Source organism: Fukomys damarensis, unplaced genomic scaffold (assembly GCF_012274545.1).
Source record: "Fukomys damarensis isolate Sample0158 unplaced genomic scaffold, DMR_v1.0_HiC HiC_scaffold_35, whole genome shotgun sequence".
NCBI classification, from domain to species: domain Eukaryota; kingdom Metazoa; phylum Chordata; class Mammalia; order Rodentia; family Bathyergidae; genus Fukomys; species Fukomys damarensis.
This window is the reverse complement of record NW_022900947.1, coordinates 44,309,221-44,335,757: the sequence shown is the minus strand read 5'-3', so window position 1 is coordinate 44,335,757 and position 26,537 is coordinate 44,309,221.

Sequence of the window (26,537 nt, the reverse complement as noted above, 5' to 3'; positions counted from 1 at the left end):
GGAGACCAGATATACTTTGTCCAAACCTGCTATCTCTTTCTCAGAGGTTATGTGCATTCCTCCTGCTTTCTCTAAAGTGGAGAGCATACAAAAGCTTCTAAACCTCATTGTGTTATCTGTACTCACTGCTCTTTTTGTCCCTGGGCCCATGATAAACTTGTGTGCCTCTTCTCCTGTTAATCCATTAACTGATAGCTTAATTCCTTGACCTTAATTACCAAAACATCCCAGGGCAAAACAGAAGTTATTTTCACCCTTACAGACTTCTTTGTATTTTCAGAAGCCAAGATAGCACCTGGAGCATAAATGTGAAATGAATGTGTAGAACAAATGTTTCTTTTTTTTTTCTTTTTTTTTCAGCTTTAATTGAGTTTATTGGTACGTTTTAGGGATACAGTACAGCTACATTCATTGTTGGGATCTTGTGCCTCTACATGACAAGTCTTGATTCTCATTTTTCCCCTTACCCCTGCCCTCCCTTCAAATGTTTCTAATCCCTATTCTCAATATAAATAAGGTTCTTTTTAAACCATATATATTATGTTTATTTGTGTGTGTTTACTTCTGCATCCCCTCACTAGAAAGTTCCTGAAGATAATGATTGTTTGACTTCCATAATTAGTGTCACAAATGTCTAGCATCTAGAATAATATCTTACACAGACTTGATGCTCAGAATTGATGATGAAAATTAGACTCTTTGAGAGGAAAGCAAATTCCTTTACTTTTCTTATCTTTCCACATTAGATATTATTTCCTGTTAATCTATTAAAATACATTTTTCATCTTTTCTTCCTTGTGATAGCAAGGATTTTTCTCCCTTTCTTTACCAAGTTTCTCCCCACTAATTATGTAGCTTATTCCAACCTGCAAGATTTAAATATCAATCCAAGTAGTTCTTGTAGGAAGGTTTCCAAAATTGTTGTTTTAATATATGGAAGCCATGATTTTGCTCTACCTCTGCCACATTTGACCAGCTGTCGATTCCTTACAAAATAGAAAACTTCTGCAAGTGAACTTCTGATATTAAAGAAGATACTCTTAAAAGTGTTCCTGAAGTTATTGAACAATATTGGGATGACTTGGTGAAGAGCAAATCCCTGCACACTATTTTTTAATTGAGTTTATTGGTACATTTAAGGAATACAGTACAGTTACATTTATCATTGGGATCTTGTACCTTTACATGACAGGTCTTGGTTCTCATTTTTTCCCCTTGTCCCTGCCCTCCCTTCACCCCTCCTCCCTCCCCCTTTACAAACACTTTATTTTCATTTTCTCACATTTTTTTCTTTTCCCTTATTACCTTTCCCCTACCCTTCTCACCTTCCCTACACCTTTAGCCCCTTTCTTCCTATTTTACATGGTCAATTATCTCATTAGGATCTCATGTACTACTATAGTTTTTCACACCAGAGAAACTATTCAGTATTTACACGTGTGTGACTTATGTATTTCACGTAGGAGTATATCCTCAATATGTATCCATTTTCCTATGAATGAATCGAATTTCTCATTCTTTATTTCTGAGTAATATTCCATTTTATAGAGAAACCACATCTTCCTTACCCAGTTTTCAACTGATGGGCAAATGGGCTGTTTCCAAGTTTTAGCTATTACAGACTGTGCCACTATAAACATGGGTACGCATACATCACTGTGATACGATTCTTTTAGTTCTTTTGTAAAGAACCCTAGTAGAGGGATGGCTGGGTTGTTACCATCAGTAAGTGTAACTATCCCAAATAGAGAAGAGATGTTTATTTCCTCATGTAAGTTAGTGTATGTTGCCACATACGTCTCATAGTAAAAGCAAGCCACACAAATCTCTATCATACCACTAACTCTTTATCAAAGAGCAGCATTATTTTGAAAAGAGAAATGATGATTAATATATAAAAACAAAGCCAGTCTTAGGGGATGAAGACTGTATTATTTTTGTTTTCAGAAATCAAAACTCTTTATATACTAAACCATTTAATAAAATCTACCAGAAAGAGAAAAATGTGCACTTATCACTTTTTTAATAATGCTCACCCTCATTGGAATGGGAAAAAAAAACCAACAAGATATATCATGTAAAGGTACAAATTCCCAATGATGAATGTCATCCTATTGTACACTTAAAATGCACTAATGGACTTAATAAAGGTAAAAAATAAATAAATAATAAGAATGCCCACCTGGAGCAGAATAATTGATGGGAATGCAGAGTATCAAGAATATTTCTAAGAAGTGACTCAAATACTAAGGATAAAATGTGTATTCAATTTTAAGTTGCCAATGTGACAAGGAATACTACTCCAAATGTAAGAGTTTATATAATTCTATAATAATGTTATTAATACTAAGCTGTTTCAAAAATGAAACTAGTCCTGTTATGTAAATAGAAGTTTCATTTATGTGTATAATCTTCCTGTATGTCTATACACATATATAAGCATATATATATATTAAGGCCCAATTCTGTACTATAAAACTGATTTCCTAACTCTGTATTTCCCAAAACTTATTCCCTAAAGTTTAAATGGTATAAGCATATCTCAAATTGGTTGAAGTCCCATATTTTTATCTATATAAATATATGTTTATATGTGCATAAATATTAAATATGTATATATACATAAATGTATATATGGATATACACTTATATATTTATACTTATCCATTATAATCCAATTCCAAATTATATTAGCTTCATATTTAATCCAATTCCAGATATTAGCTTCATATTCCAACTCAAATTAAATAATTTTTAGAATTAACAGATAACAAAACATATAGCTAACAATTTCATACTAAAATTATTTTAAAAGTCTGTTTAACATTAGTATTTGAGGCCGGGCATGATGGTGCATGCCTGTAATCCCAGCACTCGGGAGGCTGAAGCAAGAGGATTGCTGTGAGATGGAGACCAGCCTGGACTAAATAATGAGTTCCAGGTCAGTCTCAACTACATAGTGAGACCCATCTCAAAAAAAAAACAAAAACAAAAAACAAAAAAACAAACATTAGTATTTGAAATAATTTTACCAGGAATTACACTGTCTAGATACACAGCACACCAGAAGCAGATGGAAGACAGTACATCTTTAAGGGAAGGAGCTTTTGTCCACTGGATTATGAAATACTCTTTTACAAAAGGAATTCACTTTTGAGGTTCTTGTGACTAGTGGCAATGTATCATTGTGTTCTACTCCTAGCAAAGTCACTAATTAGTTTGCAATCATGAGCAAATTACCTCATCACTATGCATCTCTGGCTTTTGTCAAGAAAATAATAGAGACAAAAAAAGTATTTTCCTACAATTAACGTTTAATTCTAGATATCGATGGAGAAACAAAGTCAAATAAATACAACAAAATAAAACAACACAATACATACATTTATTTTTCATTATAGATATTTAAGAAGCTACTCAAGGGTTTCACAGTACTGTACCTTGTAGGAAACCCAATGATAAATTGGTAAGATTCATTGTTTCTGTTCATTTGTTCTTGACATGATTTTCTTCTATTTTGTTTGTGTAGAAATAATCACTAATAGTAAATTTTTTGTAGTTATTTTTCGAGTAAAAAACTTAAAGTAAAATCCTACGTTAAAGTGTAGTAATTATACATTTTGGATATGTAAAGATATTTTTATTAACATGGAAGACATAGGGCTGAGGAAGCTCATTGACTAAAACTGTAGACTGTGAGAAGTTCTACCATCTTTTATCACATCACAGAAAGAAAGGAGGATCCTGACCTGACTTCAAAGACCTGAACCACTAGACTCACTTTGATATATTGAAGTAGCTTCAGCTACTTGGTTCTTCAGATGAAACTTGCGTATTTTGTTTAGTTTTTACAATTATCTCAGCATTGTACTCATTAATGAAACAACCCTAATTCTGGTTTTCTCTGTTGCATCAGTGTGTGGAATTTCTAACAGAAACAAAAGAACGTTTCCAACTCCACATACCAAAATCAAGTAATTTTAGCAAGTGCTGATTCCTTAACAATGACTTTCTCAGTCTTGATTTGTGTCTGTTATCTTGAATAATGCTACTCATACAATACAGAGCAATTTCTTTCTTCTCCAAATTCTTCCTTAGAAACAGTCACAAGGCACAAACACATGCTGTTAAAAGTCCATTTCCAACCCTTTTTATTTATCTGCTCCGATTTTTCATCATAGAGTGTGTTCTCCCTTGCAGCAGGGCATAAATTTAGCTAACTTTGATTCATTACAATTGTATTCCTGGCATTATCTATCAGGTGGACTTTCTCCATATGAAAACATATGACTTAAAAGAGGACAGTGGATATGTGTTTATTTCCTCTTCAGTTAAAACTCTCTGTCTTCATAAACATCTTCCTTGGTGTGCACCTTCTCACATCCATTGGCTACATGGTTTGAGTATGATCGATGGTCAAAAACAAACCTCTCTTACCAACGAAAATTGTTTGAAATCAATGGAAAAGAGTCAAGTAGAAACTTTGAAGAGGTTGCCAAAAAACCCCTATTTCTCTTGGATTATAAAGTGTAAAAATATGTGGCTTGAATATGTTCTAGTGATTTTTACCTCCCAACAGGAGAATCTGGAAGTCTATTTTAGATACTGAAACTAGTAGAGGCATAGTGTTGAAACAAAGTTCTAAAGAGGAGTGCAAATTATTAAATTATTGTTGCTTCATAAACTTTTCAAAAAAGTAAGGCAATGAAGTCTCATTTTCATTGAAGATAGAATTAGATTTTTGTTTGATTTTTTTAGTGAATTTGAAACTATCTACCTGTTATTATAAAGATAGCCAGACCTCAGAATATAAATAGTGTGTTAAAGATATGAACTTTGCTGTCTCCACATGCCCTATGGCAGGATACAACCAATTAATGACTAGTCTATTCCTATCCACCTTGACCCATCCTCACAATAAGGAAAAGAAAGTAATCAAGAATTGTAAATTTGACAGTGTTCATTAATAACAGCAGAATAAGGTCTTGTACTGTTCAGGAGGCTCGTCTCTGAGAATGAAATGAAAAATGCTAACCCTGCAGGTATGTCTTAAGGTTGTTTGCTTACTTTGGAAAGAAAAACACAGAATAGAGTCTAAATGATTGGTTTCCAATATCAAAAGATGCTATGTGGTGAAACTAACAATTGATATTCTATTTCTCAAATAAAGAAATTGAAAATTTTGTAAATGCTAGTCTTTTGAAGATGAGGAAAGTCAGAATCAGAGATGTAAGTAATTGTTCACAACCCGTAACTCATGAGCTGAGAATGGAGAGTAGCTGAGTGTTGTGATGTATGTCTGTGGTGCCCGAAGGCTGAGGTGGGAAGATCACGTGTTAGAGGTGAGTTTGTGCTACACAGAGAGACCCTGTTTCAAAATAAAAATAAAAAAGGACTGGTGATTAAAATCAGTGGAAAAATGCTTTCATGATATGTGTGGATGCCTGGGTTTAATCTCAAGTACTGAAAAACTAACAACAAACAAAACAAAAAAAATCTGAAAATCAAAACAGAGCTATATTTTATTTGGTTTTTCTATTGCATGTCATGCATATGATTTATCACACCCAATAAAGTGTGTGTAGTTACCATCCTTTTGATTTTGTAGGTGAGACACTTAAACATGGAGAACAACTTGTCCAATAGCATAGAAGGTATAAAAGGTGAAGCTAGAAGTTGAACTCATATAGGAACACATGTCTGACCACTAGCAATTTTTTCAACCCTGGTCCACAGATATTCAATATATCTATAAATGTAATCACAGGTTGAGTTTCCTTCTCAAAAGAAGTATTAACAAAAAATCAACAGAAACACGAAAAAATTGTCAGATAACTATTTATGTACATAATGCTATTTATACTGTGTAATATTATTTATAATCATGCACTGAAATACCTTTGTATCTTTTTCTCTGTGTGTGTATGCATGAATAAGGAGATCTGTATTCTTTTATTCCGTCATAAATTTCAACAATGTCATTTAAGTTGTAATTGCACTAAAATATAAGTCCCCACAAAATACATTCCAACAGGGCAGTCAAATAGTTTAAAGTAACATAGAAAATACAGTTTTAGAGGCCAATGGAACAACAAACTGGGGAAAGAGATGAGAAATTATGGGGATGGAAGAAATGGTAATGCTATCTTGATTGGAGGATAGAAGACAATATATAAATCATCAAAGGGAGGACAGTGGAATGGGAGAGATTCACGAACCTTTAAGAGCATTACAACTGGAGAGGACAAGTACGAAGGCCATTAGGAAGAGTAACATCAGTTTGAAGGGACTGCGTAATTCCAGTGTCTGTGGGCAAGGGGGCAGCAGGTAGAGGCATTAGGTGAGGTACAAAAGTAAGTAAGGTACTCAGTTCATACATGGATTTTTATGTCATGGCAACTTCCTAGACTTTATGCAAAATCTTGTGGACTAGGACTAAAATTCAGTTGTGTGACAGTAATTCCAAGTTTAATAATAAACTTTAAAAAGTAAATTGGCAAGACGTTTCTCAAAGGAAGAAAATATTTTCAGTCTAAAAATGTGAGTTTATTTTTATTCAGTAAGTCTATTGGTATATCTTAGGTGTACATTATGACCCCATTTGTCATTGGGAATGTGTACCTGGATATGATATATCTTGGTTCTTGTTTTTTCCCATTCCCCTTCCCTCTCTTCCATCCCTCCATCCCTCCCTATTTACAAAACTTTTGTTTTCATTTGCTTTTTCCTTCTTTTCTCATTTTTTTCTTTCCAGTTTTTCTTACCCACCTCCTCCTCCCTTTGAACCTTTTCTTCCCATTCCACATTATTATATATTTTGGACCTCATTTACACTTTCGGTTTCTCAAATCAGAGAAGTAATTTGGTGTTTACAAATTTCTCCTACTTATTTCACTTAAGAGTATGGCCTTAAGATGCATTCATTTAGCTACAAATGTCTCTAGTTAGACATTGTGCAGATGAAGAAGGAGCAAATAGACATATGAAAAATGTTCAGCATCACTGGTCATTGGAGAGATGCAGATGGAAACAACACTGAGATTCCATCTCACTCCAGAAAGAATGGCTGCTATCAAGAAATCAACCAATAACAAATGCTGGCTGAGCTTTGGGAAGAAAGACACCCTTCTCCTCTGTTGAAGGGAGTGTAACCTGGTGCAACCACTGTGGATATCAGAGTGGGAATTCCTCAAAAACTAGACTAGGTCCCATTTTTCCCAGCTAGTCCCATGCTGAGTATCTTCCCAAAAGAATTAAAAGCATCATACCACGGTGATACCATGTTTATAGCAGAACAGTTCATAATAGCTAAATCTTGGAAACTGCCCAAATGCCCATCAGCTGGTGACTGGATGAAGAAAATCAGCTTTGTTTTGTGTTTTTACAAAATGGAATACTACTCAGCCGGTCCAAAAATTTTAAATGCTATGTTTTCTTAAAACTTATTTTCCATTTTTTAATTTATTCCACTTTTACTTCTTCAATTCTTATCACATATCTTAGTTACATAAGAAATAAAAAGATAAAAATTTTCGACTGATTTTTTTCTACTTTATAAAAACTCAGAGCAGAAATAAAATTATTTCAATCATCACAGAAAATTTCATTCCCCAGAGACTTTTGAAAAAAATATACAATTCAAAGCAAGAATCTATAAATAAAATCATGTTCTCTGAACTAAAATGTTTACATCTCTATACATAATGTAGTTTTAACACTTTGTGTTCAAAAGACATTACCTATAACCCTAATGAAATGAATTTTACTAGTTCCAATAAAATAATTTTTAAAAACAGAACAGAAAAGCAGGGGGGCGGGGGGAGAAAGGAAAAGAAAGAAAGAAAAAAAGGAAGGAAGGAAGAATTTAAGCTTGAGGTCAGGAAGTAAAGCAGGAATAAAAGGAACTCATTTTCTACTGCTAGAAAACTATTTCTTCTGTCTTTACCTAGATTGTGTCATGATACCTTTGCTGAACTATCTACCCTCTGCTTTCCAGTGTTCTACGAGTATATTAGGGCTTCTGCATTCATAATGTCTCTGTGAACTGATTATAGATTTGGGAAAAAATGGAAGCTACATATTTCTTTATTAAGTATTCATGTATGATTTTAAAAATGGAACTACCTGACCTCTGCTCCTGGACACAATAAAATAACTGGTATCAGAAGAGGTTTCTCTAGCATAACAACTATAAAACCTTAAAACACACAAAAGTATTTTTAAGACATCAGAATTCAAATACAGTAGCTAGTACTGAAAAAGAAAGAAATCAAAACAATTGATATTGTGAAATACAAAAATATGTCTAAAGAAGTAGGGGGAGTGGGAGAGGTAGGGGGAAGGAAAGAAGGGGAAAGAAAAAAATATGACAAATGGAAAAATATGGAAACAAAGTGGATAAATAGGGAAGATTTGAGAGGATGAAGGGAGGACAGGGGAATTGGGACAAAATAAGAAGCAACATACATCAGGTAAAGGTACAAGAGCCTAATGATGTCTGTAACTATAATGTACACCTAAAATGTACCAAAGACTTAATGGGGAAAAAATCAAAACAAGAGAAACACTCTGGATGGGAATACTGAATTTCTACTTGTTCCTTGTGCTGGCATTTGATGCTTACTGTGCTGGAGCAGAGAAAGGAAACAAACAGTCATCTAGAACTTGTGACACTCACACTTCATGGGGGAGGAAAATTTTTATAGTGAATTCTAAAACCCAGAAAGATATATTCCAGTAAGATGTGACATCATGAAACAAGATGCAGAGGATGAAGAAACAGAGAGAAGATAGTCCAACATTTCCAATGCAAGTTTTTATTTGTTGACTGATACATAGGACAGTATTTTTGTAAAAATCAAATATGCAACAACTTCCAAAAGCTAAGCAGCAAATTCAGTATTCTTAGTGTACTAAGGAGATGAAAGACAAAATTTAGGGTCCTCCAAATGTGAGAGAGGCAAGTTAACACCTCAACCTTTCAGAGAAGTTTAGAATTATTATGTCCAGGGAGAAAAGGAAAATTGGAAATTGGCTAGTGTCATCTGGATCAAATGATATACCAATACTCTACTAGAAATTAAATCCTCTCTGGCAGAAGAGCCCATCATTCAAGGTCAGTTTTATATTTGAGCACATTGTCCAGCTTGTAAAATAAAACTTACGTGTCATACAATGAAAGAAAATCAAAATATCAAAGTCAGGAAAATTTAAACACAGAGACAATTACAGATTTTAAAATTTTAAATGCTGAAGACAACTACATTTATCAAAAGAGGAAAAAAAAGGGGGGGTAAAGACAGTCACAAAACTTAAATTAAAAGAATAAATTAAAAGAAAAAGATAAATTCTAACTCTGGAAGTGTAATAGTTAAAATTATAATTAAGGCAAATGAATTTAACATTTTAATGAACAATTCAGGAAAGGGGATTTTAAAGCTAGAACATAGGGCAATGGAACTGATACAGTTTGAAGCACAAAGCAAAAAAAGGATAGAAATAGTCAAGAGGGAGGAAGAAGTAAATGTGACATGATAAAATGACATGAAATAATGATAATTAGTGTTTCAGGAATAGAGAGAAAATAACGAGCAAAAACAGTACCAAGTTCATATTTCCCAATAATTGATCCAAAGTAAATATCATTATAGTCACTTTCATTTAGCTTATTTCTAGTGTTCTCCAACTCCTGGTGTCCGTACCCTTAGTGTTGAATATTAGCTGGACTTAGTAATTCGCTTTTAACTAATATAAATGATAATTTCAGACCCTAAGACTAAGTCAATAAAGGCCATTTTGTATTTTACACTCAGGATCTCCCCTGTACCCTCTCTGTCCCTCTCAATTGTTATAATGGGAGAAGCCGGCTTTATGGAGAGATCTTAAGACAAGAAACCAAAGTTCCAAACACCATGGACTTTCAAGTGACTGGCAGTTACCCTGCAACTTGAGTGTAATTCTATGAGAGGTCTGGGAGAGAATCACTCAGTGAAGCCATTCTTACATTCAAAGAAATGATAAGACAGCAAATGACTATTGGTTTAAGTGGTTAAAACTTTAAATTACTAGGAAGCAATTGACAAATAGCCAATAGCGTGGTCTAAAACTGAAACTAATGGTAGGACTACAAAAGCCTTCATTAAGATCTTAGAAATACAAGTTATGCTGGAAAGTACTTAGTGTTCAGTCAAATAAAATACACTTTAAAGATTGTAGGGAGTTCACGCCACAGATTCTCTTAATAAATCAGGTAAAATTTTTTCTAAGAAATAGAAAGGCATTGTTCCATAGAAGAAATATAAACTAGTAAAAGGTTTTTTCCATACATACATTGGTATGTTTTTGTCTGATGGGGAAGATATAAATAAGATTCAAGGGGGCAGGGATTTAGCTCAGTGGTTCTGGTGCCTGCCTTGCAAGTGCAAGGACCTGAGTTCTATCCCCAGTATATTTAATAATAATAATAATAATAATAATAATAATAATAATAATAATAATAAATAATAATAAATAAGATGCAAAGGAAACCTATAATGCTTTAAAATTTTTCCATATTAGGCAATGTAGCAGCTAGAATTGAATGAAGGAAAGAGCATGACATGAAGAACACTTTGCACATCCAAAGTTCGTCTGGGAAGAAAGAAGCAGGCTGCACGTGGGAAAACTTCTTGGGAACACGAAGGGTGCCTTAGCAGACAAATGAGCAGTCAGCCAGTGGGCCCAGAGTCATCAGAAGTGATATAAAGGCACAGGTAACGTGATTAACTTCAAAATAGGAAGTAGGGAGACGTCAAATACTTTTCCAAATTACATATCCTATTGCTTTGTAAATATTTCCATGTACACCCTGATATACTTCATTTATTCCAATAGTTCATCTTAATTCATCGAAAGGAAAGTTTGTGTTATTACCTGTTTAATTTCTGTAAGAATCTTTTTGGTTTATGTCTTGTACTGAGCAACTACTTTGAACATAAAGAAACTGTGTATTAACTATTGGCTTTCTCTTATTTGGTTATGAAAATTTGTTTCATTTTTTCATGAAATGAGAAAGTCATGCAAGATGAACGTTGGAGGCATAATAGTATATTCAGAGCAGACACGAGTCTCTCTCCACAATAATAAATGTGCAAGAAATTGGTTTCTCTTATATTTTCTGTATCATTTCCATTACGGGCATCCATTCATTAAAGAGGGCAAAATTTAATCAGTCAATTTTAATTCCCTGCTCTGGTCCCTGGGACTGTGTAGTTTCCGACCTCTTACACAGACGAAGAGGATGAAAAAGGAATTGTGATTCATCATGCATGTGCACCAGCTCCCCATGAGGAGTACAGCCCTTCCACGATGCAGAAAAGCACTGATGAAAACCACCGGGCGATACTGGTTCTCCGACCCAAGCTGACATCCTCGGAGCACCAGCGTTCCTCTTCTCCCTCTCCCTTTCGTCCATTCCATTGCCTCTGCTCAAGCCTGTGTTAAAATTTAAGCAATCGCCTTGCTTTCTGCAGCACGTGTTGCTGCCATCAAGTTAATACTTCCACAGGATCCCTAGGCCTGAGGACATCTGTGAGATCCCTTCAGGACAGCTAGGTCGTTGTCCCTCTCAAGTTTACTATTTAGCAAAAGCCTTGCAAACATCGTGCAAGGGAGGAGCAAGTCAGTTCATTTCTAGTATCTCTCACATCTATTTCTAAAACACAGTCTTGTTTGCTGCCTTCCAGAGTCTACCAAGAAGTACAAGTGCACATGCTTTTGCTTTGGTTTCCACAGGCCCAGCTGGTCCTTCTACAGCTCCACATCTCTGCAGGTTCATCTTGCTGGGATTTAGTGCATCTTTCCAAGGACCCTTTCTACTCCTGAGTGATTGAATGTGGCTACTCTTTCCCCGAACACTCCCCTCATGCTGTATTTCCTCAGAAATGGCTCATTTATTGCACCTTATGGAAAATCTTTGTGGTCTCCCACGGGGGAGTTCAGATCTTGTTAGCAGTGTCATTGTAGCAGTAATGGCTTAAACTTGAGGAACTCATCAAGATGGCCCATATATAGTATCTACAGTTCTTCCCAAAGATGGATGTAATTACTGTGCATCATAAACATATACCAACATTAAACAAAAGACAAATTGATAATAATAGTATTTAATCCTTTTTCCTCTTAGACTAGAGCTCTTAAGAGGACTTAGATGATCTGCAGGAGAAATCTTGACACATTTTAAAAATTTCAGAACCTAATACATGGAATTGTCAATCAATTTCAATTCTGTAATCCTGACCATATAATTTCTCTGACCAAAGTCCTGTACTTTCTGACCACTACAGTCATAATAAAATCCAAATACTTTATTTCTGTGCTGTATGGACTTACAGATTTCTGCTTACACTTGTAGCTCACTGTGCTACCACTGTACTCCAATTTACTGCTCTCTAATTTGATGTGGTTAGATTCTTTCTAATGGTCTTTGTTACGTTTCCTTTGCATTCACCTTCTGACCTCAGAATTTCCTTTATTGTTTATTAGGACTTTACAATCCCAATACAAGTGATTGCATCAACCCAATTTCATTCATTTTTATATCAGCATTTTATTTTTTGTACTCTTTATTAGCAGCCATTACTTTGTATATCCTTATTGTCTATTTTCTATAAATTTCCACTAAGTTGAGTTACAAACATTACAAATTATTATGGGTTTTATTAAAGCAGCCAATTATTTTTCAAAGAAGTGTAAATGATAAGAAACTTTTAAATGTGGTTACTATTTCTTCTTTGTATCATTTCGTTATAGGGAGCCAAAGTTTGATCTTGCAGTCTTTCTTTAGCATTTCCTCCAGTATTTGTTGTAGTTGTCCTGGCAATGTGATCTTTTAGCCCTCCGAGTCTGAAAATATGTGTATCTATTTTAGCTATGATTTTTTGCTAGGCATAGACTCCTGGATTGATAGCACCGCCCCTTATCCATTATTAAAATGTTACCAGCAGTGAGATCCTATTTGTCTTACATTGATGAACAAACATTTTGGGAAAAAGAGGGAAAATCATACTTTAATAGCTTTTCATCCTCAAAAAAGCAATAAATAGTAGATCCATGGTATTGTAATTTCATCAGGCAGAAATGATAAAGAAAAAAATTAAAAGGCTGGGTAAAGTTGATAATGAAAAAATACTCCTGCCTTTTATTTGTATTGTATCTTATAAGGAATTTATAACTGTACTTAATTTATTTTACTTCTGTTTGCATAATATGTTAGAATAATATAACTATAGTATGACTTCTGGTAGTTTTTTCACATTGCTTGGAACTTGTTGAGATTCTTAGAGTTGTGGATTTTTTTTTTCCTTTGGGAAAAAATTAAACACTATTATTTCAAATATTTTCTCCCTACATTTCCCAACATTTTTAATATCCTCAACTGCATATAATTTAGGCAATTTCAAATTGTTCCACAACATTTTTGTGCTTCATTTTGGATAGCTTTTGTAAGAATCTTTTTTTATTTTATGTTCTATTCCATGATTAATTTTAAATACTATGATAAGACTAAATTTTTTAAAATTTTATTTTCCTTTTTCAATTCATTTTTATTACTTTCATTCGTACAATTTAAATATATATAAGGATCACATTCATCAAAGGAAGTTTATCCCTGTACATGACATATCGTGATTCTTTTTCTCCCAATCCTCCCCTTTTTTTACCCCTCTCCCTTCCTTATTTACAAAAGCTTTGTTTCCATTTTTTCCTTTTCTGATTTTTTACCTTTCCCCTTCCTCCATTTCCCTCTCCCCCTTCTCAGTTTCCTTTTTCTTTTGAACAATTTCTTCTGCTGCTCATTTCAGAAGCACACATACTAAAATTAAACAATTTCTTCCTATTTCACATTACATATTATACATTTTGGTCTGTATTTAACCTTTCAGTTTCTCACACAAGAAAAACAAGCGAAATTATTTTGAACAAAAGGTATTTATGTTTAAAAACATATCCATATAAATAAAGTGATTTAAACATGTTTTAAAAAAGATGCAGTAGGACCAAGATTTATTAGGAAAAAAATTTAAAAAGCCAATTTATAAAACTTGTAGAGGGAAGATTCATAAAACACTAGATCATCAATACTCAGGTTAGAAATCCAATCTTATATAAGAACTTTCTGGTATCTATTTTAAAGATAAGGTATTAATAAAGGTGTCTGTCATTTGTCTTGGTTAGGAAATTATGCTAAATAAATTAAGCTGTACATAAAGGTAATTGAGAAAAAAACAGATCCCCTCTGAGTAGTTCAATTTTTAAAATAGCAATTCATGGAAAAGTTGTTGTCACTCTAAAATGCAGCAGCAGAAGTCCCATTCTCCAATGGCTTGTTTCCATGCCAAAATAACTAATAATCTACAGTACACCTGGCCATATTCCTGAAAAGTATTAAAGCACCTTTAAAAATATGTGTATTAGTCAATAATTTTGATTTTCATGTAACTAAACTTACAAGGTATGCACACTGAAATTGATGCACAGTTTCTGATTTTTAAATGGTTTTGACCTCCAATTTTATATGACAAAAGGAAAAGAAGTTATTAAAAAAAAATATATATACACACACACACACATTTACAGGTGACATAGAACATAGACTCATACATAATTGCTTTGCTTTGCTAGAAAATATTTGCTCTTGGCTGACATACATAAATAATCCTTGCCAGCGGAGCCCTAAATAAACATGTTAGATCAATTTTTTGCACAGATGGCACTATACTGCATTTATGTTGACCCAAGTTTTATTAGATAAAGGAGAGTGTGACCTAAAATAAACTAATTAGATGTAAAATATTCCTGTTTCTTTCAAAGGATATTAGATTAGGAACACTGTAAAAGAAGTTGGTGTGAGTTTTTAGGGGACAGTTGACAGACTAATGGCTCTGCATTTCAGAGAATTAATAAGTACCTCCTGAACATGAGATAGACCATACTTTGGTAACAACCTGTGATAATCATTCTTTTGACATGTTTTACTTTAAGAAGATATATGTGTGTGAGAGGTAAATTGAGGATGGAAGGTATACTTCTTCTTGCTTTAAAAAGAGAGCACACCACAAATGCTCAAGAATGCATTTAACTTTTTAGTTAATTCCTTTACCTACTTCTTTGAGGAAATTGTTTTTATAGTAGTTTACATTACTCTATTAAAATGACCTGGATTGGCATCACCATTTTCAGGTGAGATTCTTGAGATTGGATTTCAAGGCTATTTAGCACTGAATAATTTCCAGCTATAGTTTTAATCTGTTTAGACTTGTGAAGTCTTAAATTACTATCTAGGTATAAATGAGCAAACATTTCATTAAAAAATGAGCAGTTTTATGACAATACCTTTCCTTGGAAAATGGAGCCACCTGAGCTTTTCTAATAGCTGGTGACATCCATTAGCGGTTTTCTCTGAAATTGAAAACATTTTCCATCTGTTCATACACACTCATTACAAAGTAGTTAAGAGCCTGTGGGATCACAAAGGCACATTTTGGCAAATTACAAAATATCAAAATGAGTTATTGAAGAGGCAGCAATGACTATATAATAAGCTGTTCAAACCTACAATTGTCAGGTTTTTTTGTAAGAAAAGACATCTGTGTGCTAAAATCGAGTTTACCTTTAATATTTGGGACTTATCCATTTGCAGATATTCATCCCGAGCCTATCACTCAAATTGTTTCTTCTAAGGGAATTTGTGTTATTTCATCAGTTTCCAAAAATAAAAACTTCCTTTGCCAATTATTAAGATACTACTACATAACACCTTCTCAGAGGAATAAACTAAAGAAATGGACTCAAAAGAAGATAGTGGTAGACACATTTTGGCAGAAAGGAGACAATCTTGGTTGTCAGTGTACTAAGTAATAAAAACATAGGAGGCAGGGAGGCTGAAAGTCCACTCGAAACCTCAGGAAATAGCACATAGATCCTGAAGATATTATTTTGCCTTAAGAAGGTAAGAGAAATTCTTTAGCAAGGAGCTTTAATATTTCAGTAATTTCTTGTTCTGATCTTGCCCCAATAGCTCATTAACTGATCATGTATCACCTGGGGTTGGGATCTGAAGGAATGGGAAATATGAGAGCTAAGGTTCAGCAGAGAGTATTGCCATGGCAATCTCTGCAAGACAAAAGCAGTTAGTTCCTAGGTGAGGACAAGATGAGAACTGAAAATGCATCAAAGACAAGAAAATAGGATGGCTTCCCAAGGAAAGCTTTATTTAGCTTGCAAGTTCTTTTGAGACTTATCTACATTTACCTACATAAATAAAAATTATATGTGTTTCTTTAGTTGAAAGCAACATATTTTTCTAAATACATATTTAGTTCTAAAAACTATACGATGTACATACAAATAATATTTGCATTTACTTATATATTATTTAACAGGATAAACAATTACAATGTTATTGATAAAAGACATTACACATTTTATGTTAATAGTATTTTCATCAATGAAAATGTATATATCAGTTTTCATGAAGACAACAAATATGGATTCAATTCCTATTTCTCAATATCTAAATAAAGAACAAGTAAGGAAGGATAAAAAGGCAGGAAAGGGAGAAGAGAGAGAAAGGAAATAAGAATAGTAGGCAAAAAATATGCTCATTTCTCTTAAATATGATGTTTTAAATGCATTGTCTCTACTTAGCCTTATGTCGCATTCAAAATTTAATTCACAATAAATTTTCAGATATTTTTAGATATACAATAACATTCCTCAGGGTTAGTAGCTTAGGGAAATACGATTGTTTCAATTCCAACTCTTACTTGTTATTATAAAAATAAGTATTAACTATACTTTTATCACTTTTACAACTGTTGAATTTTTGCCAATTATATTTTAATCCTCTTCAATTTTTATAAAGCTGGTACAGATTTTCTGTTAGAAAATCTGTTATTGCTAAAATATATCATGAGAAAATAGAAAATTCAAAATCCCAGTGGTTAAATATATAAGTATGCTTATCACCAACTCTGAAAGTTCTCCTATGTAAAGGGAATATTGGTTCATGAAATATCAATATTTTCTTGTTTCTTTGCTTTTTCTTTTATTTTTCTACATTAAACATTCAGTATTTTCTTTTATTGTCTATTCTCTTTCACCCACAATGCAGTTGCTGATATATTTTTCTATCAGCTTGTTTCTTATATCACTCCTAAATCATTAATAAAAAGAAATAAGAAAGAAGCCAGCTGCTTGATCTCCTGCTAGCCTGTCGATGTTTGGGTTTCACAGTGGGTCTAATCTAGGTGGTATACTCTTGAAGTAAAGCATCTCCCTCATTTATTTGAAAAGTATTATGTGGCTTGTTGCTCTCCACACAACTGTGAATGAGAAGAAACATTTTCTGAAGAAATCTGCCTTGAATACTCTGGAGAAGATTAATCTTTAAAACTTGATGTCTACAGAGAAATTTAAAAAGCAATCAGTAAACACAGGCAAATCTGCCTCTGGGCTGAAATCTCCAGATTTCCAGTCCTGAGCACAGAGAGCCATGGGGCAGTCTGTGGTAAATGCCTTGTGTGAGTTATCAGCTCTTACTCGGTGGAAAACAGCTCATTCTTACTCAACCTGGATAATACCAAGTACTAAAAATTTGTATTTGGAGGACATTTCTTTGCCTATTTTATAGTTTATAATACACGTGACTTCAAATTGATTCCAGTTGTAAGGTTGCAAAACTCAGTTTAGTCATAAATACTGCCTAAACAATTGCGCTGACAAATGCAGTGTATACGCCACAGGCTTAACAAAAATCAAGTCGAACTTGGTGGGAGGTAGGCAGAAGCCTAGCAAGAGTGAAGTAACAGCCAGAAAAGAAATTCAAGCTACTTCTGTCTCCACATTCTCTTCTGTGCTTGTTTGCTGTTCATCAGAGTCTGCTGGTAAATTTTGAGCATATTTGATGCAAGTAGATGATGATAGTGTTCTCTTAGCTTATTGGAACAAGGAGAGGTAGGAGGCATGGATGAAAGGGGGCTCTTAATAAACAGGAGTGGGCTGAAGGAATTTTTAGCAGGCCAAATATATGTACTATAGACTTAGTGATTTTAAGATTTATTTTAAAGTTACAGTGTGTATCTGACAATGTTAATTTTAAAAGAAGATAAATATTCAAAATGATTAAAGTGAAAGGCATACTCTAGTAGAATATCTATAAATACATATATATATAAATATACATATATGTAGTAGAATATATATATAGATACACATATTTATATGTAATGATTTCTAATACTGGGTTAGCTATTCCTGAAGTTACCTAAATGGACATTAAAAATGCATTATTTTTTTCTATGATGAAAGTATATGAGAAAATAGGTGTCCTATAAAAAAATCTAGATATCTTTCAGAGTTTCTAATGAAGCAACAGAGCTTCATGTTTTGTATTCTTCAAGATACAGTAAGCATGTTCCTGAAGTGTACAGGAATAGACAAATGCAAACAACTCCAAGAAAGCACTGACACTAAATACTACTTGCAGTATAAATTTATAAATAGAAAATAGAAAACGTCATGTACTAGAAGTACAAGACCCAATCTAAGTGTCATTAAATAATGTTCAGGGGAAATTCTGAGAAGCAAACTCTTCAAGTTCAATCTCGGTGCAGTAATAATTACTTCCTATGATGTCTGTGAAAATGCAGGTGGCTTCCTTCTACTATCGACAAGGGAGGATTTAAAGCCAAAGAGCCGCATGTGTGTGGGGGAGTTGATGGAAAATCACTGAGAGAAGAGGCTTTAACAGCAAGGGAAAGTCATGTCAAACTTATGTAAAGGGATTCTTCCTGAAGCCAGGCCCTGGGTTTATACATTTCAAATAGGGAATGAGAAATTTGATCAGATATCAAGGGTGAGGAACTTTCTTTAAATTGGCTTAAAGGAGTTCTTGCTAAATAGGACTGTGTAGGCACAGGAGAAGTGGGTGCCAGACTCAAAGCCCAGTCAAGAAAAGGACTCAAGAGCCCTCATTCAGAGTTTGGACAATGTGTGACTTTGTCACCACACCTCAGCAGTAAGGCTTTGTCAGTGTGCCTAAACTTTGAAAACCTCAGAGTAGTAGCAAAAATACCTGTTTTATACCAGTTTTGACCTTCTAGTCAGTGTAAGTATGCAACTTTCTCATACCTGGGTTCCCCAGTTTTTATGTTAAATTTGAATCAAGAAAAGTAACATTCTTTTGGCCACAGGCCCTTTTCCATGAGAATTTCAATAAAGCATTTTTTACCTCCTGGCTTTAGCGTTTATAGTCAGTAATATTTTCCAGAGATAGGAAATGAAAAAAAAAAAAACATTTTAAACTCCAGCAGCTTAATGTAGCTCCTGGATGCCCAAAGGAAAAGGGAATACTTAGTTTCCTACTGAATGAAAAAGCAGATTACATTAAAAAAAATTCTTCTTTATCTCCTCCAGGCATTATATGTTATCTTCATGAGTCTATAAAAGATTTGAAATAGTAAACAATGATGAGAGAAGTACAGTGCGAGTAAACTTGTTTTACATGAACAGTAGAGTACTGAAAAAGTAGACCTGAGGAAGAAAGGCAGCAAGAATAGTCTTTGTTCTACCTCTGGCTCTTTATCCCTTGTGTGTTTGATTTTTGATATGGGGTCTCACTATGCAGTCCAGGTTGGCCTCAGACTCACTGTGATACCCCTGCCTCAGCCTCCCGAGTGATGGAATTACTGGCATGTGTCACCATACCCGGCTCTGGCCCTTTTTCATAGGAATGCTCAGAATCTTCTTAGAGAAATTTCCCTTAAAGGAGAGTATATAAGTGGGGCTATCCATGCAGCTGTCATCTTCTATTTTATAAAATGGCATGTGTTCCCAATGAACAGATAATGGGCTGTGTAATTTGAAGCTCAGGTTGCTAAATATAAAATGAGGCTTGTAGAGTCACAAGGCATGCTGTTTTTCATAGAAAAACTCCACTGTTTTCTGATTAGAGGAAGATTCAATCTGTATTATGTCATTCTTACACAGTAATAACCAAAATACATTTAATTTTAAAGGTGAGTAATTAACATTTTGTAAAATTAATGACATTCAACAAATAGGTGATGGAACTTATGTGTGAGAAGTCAAATTTACTTTATATATATTATTTTACTGCTTACACCAACTTTATATATGAAAAATCATTAGTCAAATGGTATTTTTATGTTTCTAAGAGATACTTTTTGTACAAATATTAAAAGTGAATGATACATAATATAATTTTTGAACAAGTCATCCTTAACATTCACTTTGAGATTGGGAGAAAAGGAAATTTTAATGAATAGAGAAATTTTTAAAATCCTTACCAGATCCAATTTTTCAGGGCCACCAGAAATGCTCTTTCTCATAAATATCCACAACTTGTTCACGTTTAAATTTTTTCAATTATTTTTCTCTTTTCTTCTTGGGAGGAACGATAATGAGAGTGCTCATCACCATGTTGAACACATTCTAGACGTAGTCTTAGGTGTTTTGCTTAAAGCGATCATTTACCCACAAAAGATCTGTGTGGCAAGTAATATTTTCATCACAGAGACATGGTTCTTCCAATGTTTTGTACATGATAAACTAAGTCAAATCCACACAGCAGCCAAGTGTCAGAGTCAGGATTTTAACGTCTGCAATACTCTTAAGCTTCACTCTCTTTGTGACCAGTCTTAAATCTACAGAGGACCGACCTTCTCTGACAAAAATATGCCCATCTGACAAAACAACTAACATGCACCCTTGAAACACTTTTAGTTTTGTTTTTTTGGTCCTTTTATAGAGGTCAGTTATTAAGTGAAACATGTAAATTCCATCAGGCAAAAAAGAAAAGAAGCTGGCGTCCTGTTGCCAAAATGGAAAAAAAAAAAAAAAGGGTTCCTTCTGTCCTTTTGTCAGAATATGCAATGGTCTAGATTTGCAGTTCAAACATAAAGGAAACACAGATGTTGTGGATAAAATTCTAACCGGGGGTGATCATTATAGCCTAAATATGACTTGAGTCTCACCTCTGCCTTGAAAAGGGACTCAAAATTCCCAACGAATGGTTATATTGCCTACAGTGATGCCCAGTTCATAGATTACTAATACTTTCCAAAGAAAACAATTGAAGAGGAGAAGCAGAAATGCCTGCAGAAAAAAATAATTTGCACCACAAAATAATGGCATAATACTCTGTGAAAGACCAAGGCTCAAGTGCCTATCGCACTAGTACCATTTCAGTCACTGCTGTTCTCTTGGCACTCCAGTCACTCCACAGTAAACATTTCATAAGAATAACATTTGCAATCATGCTTAACCAGATAGATGTTTGGGAGATGGAGGGGACGTTATAATATTTTGGCTTTAAACTTCAAAATAAAATCTCACTAGTTAATTTTGTTGTATTATATTCTAAAAATTATTTTAATGATCTGCAAAGCGATGAAATTTAGATAATCATGATCCTTTGTGGATATAGCTGGCATTTGACAGCCCTGGGCTTTCTTCTCCATGCATCACAAAAGACGTCTAGGATTAAAACTTTGGGAGACTGTAAGATCACTAATGTAGTAATACCATGTTTTTCAACATTTTTTTTCCAGGCCTTTACATGTTGTTTTGGCACAGATTTGAAGTTCAAAACTTCTGTTCATGAAAACTAGGTGACATGAATAGAGAAAAGGCCCAAGTTTAGGATGAAATTTTGACAGAAAAAGAACTCCTGTAGTGTTCCTGCAAAATCGTGACTTGAACTCTTCACAGAAAAAGACAGAAACCTGCACTAGAGAATCTTGCCTTGAGGGTATGAATGTGAGTCATTCAAGTATCCAGTAGCAATTATGAAGATGTTTCCTTCCACACGATATGGGACAATTTTTATGAATAGTTGTTTGAGATTTATTATTATTTCAGCTTCTTTGTACCTGATATTTCTAATCTATGACAAAAATACTGAGGTCATGTCTCATTTTCACATTAAATAAAACTAGAACTCAGTTGACCAAGTAACTTGAACACAGCATTTGGAGATAAAGTTAGAATTCTATGACCTTCTTGTTTAGTACCTTTGTGCATAAGATTTTGTCATGATGCTTGTGAAATATGTAACTCAGGTGAAAAAATATTGGAGTTTGTTTATTGTCTCGAACACTGGATGATGTCTTCCCATTGCTTAGAGAAATCCTGCACCCTGGGGATTACTGAGACTATTTTTTACATTGCCTTTGTATTTGATAAATCCTTTCATGGGATTCTGTAACTGTCTTAGTTACATTCTTGGATAAGTTGTCCTCAATATTGAGATAGAAAAAGAGAATAAAAGTCATTCTTGCACCAAAAGTAGATGCCTGTGAAGTCTTATGCAATGAAAATTTAAACTGATAATAAAAGAGAAAGAAGAAGAAGAAAGGAAAGAAAAATTAAAAATATCACCGATTTAAATTGTATACTTGATTTTTCCCCTAGGGTTTGAGTTAGCCTGCAGCAGTCAAAAGTTACATTAAATAGAGTCATTAACTTTATTTATTTTGCTTGATTCCCTTATGCTGAATCTACAAATTCTATTGCATAAATCTCACTAACAGAAATATAAAGATCTCCAGCCTCTGAAAAACTCCATTCAAGTATGCAATAAAATATGCAATAAAGACAGGTTGTAGATGATATGGTTTAAAACCCTACCAATGAAGCATAGCTCAAATATAAGGAATGGTATAAAAGAAAATACAGGGACATTATGTTTTGAAGCCTGTTTCAAAAAGCAATGAAATCTAGTTGATTTTCCATGCAAAATAATTAAGCAATAATCCTACTTTTCGTGGATGACACAAAATTTATCTTAAGGTTTCATTTTGTTCCAAATTTAACTGCCTTTCTTTAAAGGACATCTAAGTAATTTGCAAGCACTCAAGAACATAAGCATATATCCTTATGTAGGCATATGATTTAAGAAAACCAATTATCTAAATAAAAAAGTACCTATTACTTTCTCTTAAAAAATAACTCAAAGATTTATAACAATAATAACGTATAGGAGGAAGAGCAATTAATTCTTACTGCTTCACTCTATCAGCTTGGCAGCAAATTCGAATTTAAGCTATCTTAAAACACTGATACAATTACACAGTAACCCTGTACAATTGGGTGAAATATACTTTCAGTTTATTTATGAGATGCTAAAATGCAATCCGTGATTTCCATTGTCCCTTTAGATTCACTGATCTTAACCATCTCAATCGAAGATGTTCATTACCTGCAAATGACTCGGACTTCAAGAGTACACTGGGAAAAACACTGGCATCTTATTATACCTTCCAAATTTAAAAACTGTAAAATCTTCTCAAAAAATAACACAAATCATAAAATTTCCTCATAAAAATTGGTCTTGAGAATGAGCAGTTCAAAAGCAGCTGTTGTCTTACTGGGTTCTAGAACAGTTTGATCACATCAAAGTGTCTGCTACAAAAAAAAAAAAAGAAAACAAAACACAAGGCACTCATGAAATATGTAAAGATTAGGAATATGCTTATACATGTTTTGTTCTTAAATGTAGAATGATATATGTCAAAAATATATTCTATTTATCAAGAGGGAAGTTACTAAAGGATAAAGCTTATTCAATCAACAATGTGAGGTCATGAGTGCTACCCCATGCTGATAATCTCAGAATTCTGAGAGGCTGAGGAGAAGAGTCACAATTTTGTATCTGGGCTGGAAACCTAGCCATTTAGAAAGACCATGTATCAAAATGAAAGTAAAAAAAGGACTGGGCACATAGCTCCTGCCAAAATTCTACATTCAATCTCCAGGATGTATGTACATAATCTTCAATGACAGGATTTTTCTTTTAGGTTGAGATTTAGAAGAATCCTACCTGGGAACATAAGAGAAAAATGGATCTTCCAAAGGACTGCACAGATCTATCAAACCAGTCCTCAATTTCATAAGGAAAGAGATGGACACCATTATCGTGAAAAACTTGAACTCAGTGGTAGCCGCTATGATGTTTCCCAAAGCTTAGTGACTGCACCCTATGTAACTGACATTAAAGGCAAATTAATCAATAAGTGATAGCTACTTCTTGTTAAAGAAGCTTTAAACATTTTTGCAGTAATATGTAGGAAAACCAAAGGATCAACCTGAATGACCTAGAAGTCCTTTGAAAAAACCTTACATACTCATGAAATTGTGGAGGAAAATATGATATTTAAATGTGAAGTGACAAATGACTTCCAAATGAAGGATTATAGTATTTCATGTCTTTAAAAATCCTTGTGATTTGACACATGGAAAAGTTCTCTTAAAACTAGCATTTTCAAGGAAAATGAAAGCTAAATAAGGAAAAACACACAATTTGAGAAATTAGATATTTTCAGAAGTAGGAAAATAGTTAAGACCCAAAACCAACTATTTTCAAATACAAAATTTCAAACAATGAAAACAATAGCACTCAGAGAAAAGAGACTGAAGAAGACACCAGGAAATAGAAAGATGCTCCCTTTCCTGGGTAGGCACAACCAATGGAACCAACATGGCCATATATGCTTCCAAAATTAATATATAGATTTAATGCAGTCCCAATCAAAATACCAATAACATTCCTTATAGGACTGGAGAAAGCAATTTTAAAAATTCACATTGAACCGGAAGAAACCTGGGCAATGAGGGCAAGGCAGTCCTGAACTTCAAGTCTTACTACAAAGTGGCATGGTATTGACAAAAAGATAAACCAAAACAAAAAAAGACACATGGATCAGTGAAAGAAAATATATACAGAAACAATTCCAGGTATACTCAGCTGTGTTATTTTTGATAAAAGAGCCAGATTCCTTTGCTGGAAGAATGATAGTCTCTTTAATGAATGGTTCTGGGAAAACTGGCTTTCCGTATGCTCCAGGTTGAATCTAGAACCACATCTCTCACTGTGCACTAAACTAAAATCAAGATGGATCAAAGATCTATACATTAAACAGAAAGACAATCTGTTGGAAGACAAAATAGGTAAAACTTGTGAAGAAATAATTTTAGGCAAAGATTTTCTGAACAAAACCCCAGTTGCACAAGAAATAATACCAAGAATGAACAAATGGAATCACATCAAATTAAATAGCTTTTGCACACCAACAGAATGAAGGGACAACCTACAGAACTGGAAAAGGTTTCTATCAGCTACTCCTCAGGAGTAATATCTAGAATATAAAAGAAATAAAAATTTAAAGATCCAGTTTTAAAAATGGACATCTAAAACTAATAGACACTTCTCAAATGAAGAAATAAAAATGGCCAGTAAATAGGCTAAAAAAATTTAACACTGCTATTCTTTGAAAAATGAAAATTAAAATGACACAGAAATATAAACAGTGGAGTACTATTCCACCATAAAAAAGGCTAAACTTGTCATTTGTTGGCAAACCTTAAGACCATGATATTAAATGAAGCAATTCAGACACATAAGCTTTAATATCAAATGGTTTCTCTTATATGAAAACACACACACACACACACACACACACGTGTGTGTATATATATATATATATATATGTATATATATATAAACATATTGCAAAATAAAAGAGATAGTAGGGTGCAAAGGTATTATAATACATTTCAGATTAAAGATACTTGCTTACAGATTTTATACATTCTTTGGTCTATTAGTCAGTTTTCAATCTGTATATAAACTCTTATAAGATGAATGAATCTGATGCTGGAAAAATAAAAGGGTGAGAGAAGGGGGAAAAGATGAACCAAAGTGTGTTATATGCATGTACCAATCCCAGACAAAAAATTCAATCATTATGTACTGCAAATATGCAGTAATGAAAGTCTGAGAAATAGCAGAGATATTTGAATATATAATGTTAAACAATGAGTGTCCTTCAAAATTTAATTGCATTGTCAGTACAGCTGGAAATTTCAGTAGGAATGGGGGGAGAGGCAGTAATGTGCAATCAGAGAAGAATTAATCCTCACTCCTGGTCTTTATGTAGGGGGCACATTGCTAAACAACTGTCTGTCGTGAGACAGTACCTGATCACAGGGAGACACAGAAGTTATTCTATCTTTCAGTTCCAAGTCCTCTACAGTTCACTTACTTTACAACAAATCCATTTTCTTTAACCTAATCTTTCAATAACATCTCCCTAATTATCTCTTCCAACATCACTTATCAATTTTAAAATATCAAAAAATATATATTTGTTTTCATTCCAAAGTTCTGGAAAACTATAGAAAATTTACAATTCTACACACACAAAAGCATGATAGTTATGGAATACTAGTATTGAAAATTATTGATAGGAAAACATCTGTATCACAATGCATTTTTATCTTGAATAACATGAATTCTTGGTGTGGCATACCTCGTGGCACCAAACTTGGCCATGAGAGATTTGCTTCTACTTTTATTTTCTTGTTTTTAATTCCCAATCCCCACAGAAAATTTTCTTTCTCTTCAAGTGTTTGACAAATACTTTTCTTCTTTTTGGAAATTTGCAAATAATGAGGAAGATACGATGTTTTAACTATTT